The sequence below is a fragment of the Echinops telfairi genome, unplaced genomic scaffold, assembly GCF_000313985.2.
Source record: "Echinops telfairi isolate 266 unplaced genomic scaffold, ASM31398v2 ScPeMD7_443;HRSCAF=831, whole genome shotgun sequence".
In the NCBI taxonomy this organism is placed as follows: Eukaryota; Metazoa; Chordata; class Mammalia; order Afrosoricida; family Tenrecidae; genus Echinops; species Echinops telfairi.
This window is the reverse complement of record NW_022104341.1, coordinates 46,490,613-46,495,460: the sequence shown is the minus strand read 5'-3', so window position 1 is coordinate 46,495,460 and position 4,848 is coordinate 46,490,613. Positions and strand designations below refer to the sequence as shown.

Sequence of the window (4,848 nt, the reverse complement as noted above, 5' to 3'; positions counted from 1 at the left end):
TGTTAGCTCACCATCTGCCCCTATCCTGCCTTGCCATGCCCCCAGGCAATTATCAATCCAGTTACTGTGTCTCTAGATCAGTGGTGCTCAACCTGTGCGTACGAGCCCTTTGGGGCTGGAACAACCCTTTCACAGGAATCACCCAATTCATAACAGTAGTGAAATTACAATTATGAAGTAGCAATGAAATAATTTTATGGTTGGGGTCACCACAACATGAGAACTGTATGAAGGGTCACGGCATTAGGAAGGTTGAGAACCACTGCTCTAGATCTACCTATCTTGAATGTTGTATATAAAAAAGCATACAAAACACAAGCAGGGTTTATTTTTTTTAAGTTTAAAAATTTAGCTTAAGTTGGAGCTCTCACATATATGTACCAAATGTATCTCCTCAAAAGAGTGGTTTTCACAATGGTCTCCCTGGTCCAACCAGCAAGACATGCATGTTTCTATAGTCCTTAAAATGTTTGCGAACACTAACTGCACATGTGCACCACTCATAGGGCACTAGCACGGTGACGTTGGAGACATGAGTTGGAAGAGATCACATTGGTGGTATTGCAAACGTGGGTTCAAAGTACGACTTTACTACCTACTGGACAGCCTGGGACATGTCACTTGGGCTCTTGAGGTCTGTTTTCTTCACTGTAAAATGAAGGTGATCATAACCATTTCCCCAGGGTTATTGTGAGGCATAAGTAAGGTATTACATATGTCACATAGCATGATAGAAAGATTCTCAAAGATAATAGTTCTATCCTATACACCCATGAAGATGGGAATATTTCTGGTGAGTGTGTAGGTTGTGGATTAGGTGTGAGCACTGAATTGTGAAACCTTTCTTTGCTTTATGCCTGCCATTTGATAGGTTTTCTTTTGTATTCTATTTTCTGACAATGTGGGAGATCAATAATACATGAATCTGTTGCAGACAAATCATTACTGTTGCTAGACTGTGGACCACTCTTAGGGACGCATAGAGGCTTTATAGAACAAAGTAGAATTTTCTAAAGGGGTTTTAGGCTTAAATCTTAGTGGAAGCTTACTGCAAGGGTCTCTGTGTGCCAAAACTGATGCCATAGCTCCGATTTGTTTTATTTGAGGCCATGGATATCTATTTGCAAGGGAACAATCTAGGAGCCCTGGTGGCACTGTCAGATGAAGTGCTAGCTGCAAGCTCAGCAGTTCACACCCAGCAGCCTCGCTGAGGAAGAAAGATGAGGCTGTCTGCCACATTAAAGATTTACAGCCTCAAAAACCCTGCACAGGGTCGCTATTAACTCATTGACTACGGGGCTTAGCTGAACATTTGCTTTGCTTTCTAGAATTAAGTTAAGAGAAGCAAAATATTGGTTTGGAAACCCCTTCAAGAGACAGGATCCTGTAGGTGTTTTTATCCCCTAAAAGTATTCCCCTCCCCTTCTCAGCATTCTTTTCTTCTCGTGTCTAGAGCAGGTGACATCAGGATGCTCCAGAGGGTCCGATCGCCTGTCCTCAGGTACCACGGTCACATTTCTAAGTTATTTTCCCCATGATTTGTGTAGCCCATACTTTTACATCTGCTAGTGAGAGAGAAGGAAGGCCCACACATTTTGCAATGAGCCACGGTAAAGGAGAACACGTTTGTCAAGGTAATAATAACACTTAGCGCTTCTATAGGGCTTTTTATCTTCAAAGGACTTTCCAAACATTAGCTAATTAAGAAGTCTGCTCCATGTGCAGCAGCTGTTGAAAAAATAAATGTGATGCTTGGGTGTATTAAAAAAGGGAACAAAAAACACGACGACAACCTATATCAAGCAGCTGTAGTGCTCTGTCTAATTTGTTTGCATCACCTGATGGAATAGATCAGGCTTTAAAATAGTCCTGCAGTGCAGAGTAATAATGATTAGGGATAAGGCAAAGCTTGAACGTAATGGAATATTGCAAGGGCTGCAGAATATTTACTTAAAGAGGAAAACCCAGAGAAAAGTTTTATCACGTAGTTTTATTAAACTTTCATGTACTCAGAGGCACTGAGACACTAACGAACCACATCTGACATGTAGACGCAACTACTCCAAGAAGAATCCATTGGCAATAACATGCATTCTTATTTATTCATTCACTCCACTCATTCACATTCATGCAGCAGATATGTATTTTGAGCACTCACTAGACACTGGAGGCATGCATTTAAAAATTATGTGGGGTAATTTTAAAACTATTACGGGTTTCCATATAACATGTCATTTCCTCGTGTACCTACTGAAAATCATTGAAGCACAACAAAATAAGAGCATCTAGGTTTTTTTTTTTTTTAGTGCAGTTAATCTTGTACTTTCAGGGAGATTTCTACATCAGAAAAACAAACACAGACACACAAAACAGGAGGCCCCACTCTAGACCCTTTAATAGTGAGCCTTTAAGGTGAGAAGGAAGAAACAGAATAGAAAACTGACCGGATTGGCTAAGCAAGTCACCAGGGATCTTTGTTGCCTGGCTGACCCTTATTTTCACAAACTATCAGGGATGGCCTGGAGGTTTCGAAATAATAAGAGTACTTCAATTATTGAGGGAATTCAGAGTTATCTCTCAGCAATGAAAGGAAATTACCTAAAGTTACATCATGGGCATACAAAAATCTCTGAGCTCTTTTATGGCTAACAGATGCCTGTGTCTCAAGGGGGATCTTGGACAACATCTTAGTCACCATATCTCTACATCATTTCTGTGTATCTGTTTTGGGGTACATTCTACAATGGCCAGTGACTTTTGTGAGTCTCCCCATACAGAGAAATCTGTCAATATAGGCATTCATTTCCTTTTTCATCAATATATTTTAATCTAGTCAAATATGCACGCACACACACACACACACACACACATGGAATTCAATCAACAGTTTTCTTCACCAGCTTCTTGACAGAAATGCAGTCACTTGTCAGTGCAACAGCTGAGCCATGACTTTGGTGATAAAAGCAAAATAAATGAACACCCCAAAGTGAATTTTAGTGTGGTTCCGTGCAGTAGACATTATGGTCACCTTTCCTTTTGCTCTTACTTCAGAGCAACAGTTACTGAACCTCAACCCACTATTCTGTTTTAACTGTATGTGTGAGGATACACTTAAAGACAAAGAGAAAAAAACAAAACAAAGTTGGAGACCTAACTAAAATGATAAATCTACTGCAAAACACAAATTAAATGTGCTAATGTCCTCTGAATATGGAAGAGTGCAGAAGAAATGATGCATTTGAATTATGGGGTTGGTGAGCATATTGAAAGTGCTGTGGACTACCAAGAGAACAAATAATACTGTCTTGGACAAAGGACAGCCTAAATCCTCCTGAGAAGTGAAAAAAGCAAGATGGTGTCTCCTGCACTTGTTCTCAAGAGAGACCATTCCCCGGAGCAGGATGTCATGCTTGGTAAAGGAGAAGGTCAATGGAAATGAGGAAGATCTTTAATGAGCTAAATTGACACAGTGACTTCGACCATGGACTCCAACATGATAACGTTGGTGAGAGCCTTGTTTTATGCCCTGGTGGATTGGAACCAACTCGATGGTGCTTAACAATAAAAACAGAAAAATAACCACGTTTGTGATAAAAGATGGTTTCCTTTAGGTTTCTCACCTCATTTCCTTACCCTTACACTGATGACCTTAGTATTTTAGAGCAGTTTGGACCTGAGTGACAAAGAGCAAAATGAAATTGGCTATGGATTCACAGGCTTTCCTTTGGGAGATGAGAGGAGGTGCCCAAGTTGGATGTGTGACCCCTGACCAAAAGAGATAGGACTCATTTTTCTTCATCTTTCCTTGAATTCTTTTCGAAGGGCCATTGGGTAGAATCTCTATTCAGAGATATTTTATTTTACACAGGGCATATGTAAATGACTCTTGGGCTGCTGTTTTCACTGGTTTCATAGCATGAATGCCTGTCCAAATCTGTTGGATGGCACTTACATAATCCGCCTGGTCAGCACAGGCTCCCCTCTAATCAAAGAGAGCTTCTGTGGAACAGACGTCTCTTCTATTGCATCCCCTGCTTGACACCATGTGTGCATGGTGTCAAGCCCTGGTCTCATTTTCAGATCAGCAACAACATGGTCATCGGATCTAATCATATTTTCCTATCCTCCGGTCTGCTTTCATGGGTCTTGATCTTTTGTCTAAGCAATCTTCAAGCATTCTGACGCTCCATTCGTTTTCTCTCCAGGGCTTCCCTCCCTCCCCCACTCCCATCCCGTATACACCGTGCCAGTATCCTAACCTCATGGTACTCTTCACCAGACCCTGCTGAGCCCCACTCATGAATTTCACTCCCGGATCGCCAACTTGGCCCATATTCCATTCTGCTGAGCAAACTGCAAAAAGATTAAGACTAAGGGCAGTTCACAGTCAACAAGAACTAAAAAACCTTGCAGCTGGTGGTACCATCTGTGCCTGTCAAACTGTGGCCAAGTAGTTTTCCGTGGTGGAGGAAGACAGAGAATCTGATAGTGGCTTCTGAGTTGGGGTTACTGAGGAATGAGTCTGCCCTGGAGAAAGACGAGGGGAGCTGGTAGCAGCTCTTTCTCTCGGTAATGTGTGGCTCATCTCCCGGAAAAACAGACTTCTCCTGGCAAATGGTCAAATTTGGCATCAGAGACTTTCAAGTAGCCCCCCTGTGTGTATCCTCTCTCCACTAGCCCATCTGCAGGAATGCTTTGTGCCAGGTGCCTGGCATGGCACGGGGTTGAGGTGGGGGGTAGAGGCATGACAGGGATTTTTTTTTTTTAATGACAGAAGTTTCAAGAAACTTCTGAAGAGAATTTTCTAGGCTTTGGGGATGCAGAAATAGGATGATGATAACAGTGGCA

The 4,848-nt window shown here is 41.9% G+C and overlaps 1 protein-coding gene across 1 annotated transcript in view; it reads left to right on the top strand.

The window, feature by feature from the left end:
• ST6GALNAC3 (ST6 N-acetylgalactosaminide alpha-2,6-sialyltransferase 3) overlaps positions 1-4,848 on the top strand; it is a 335,084-nt gene that overhangs the window by 15,033 nt on the left and 315,203 nt on the right. The window lies entirely within an intron of this gene.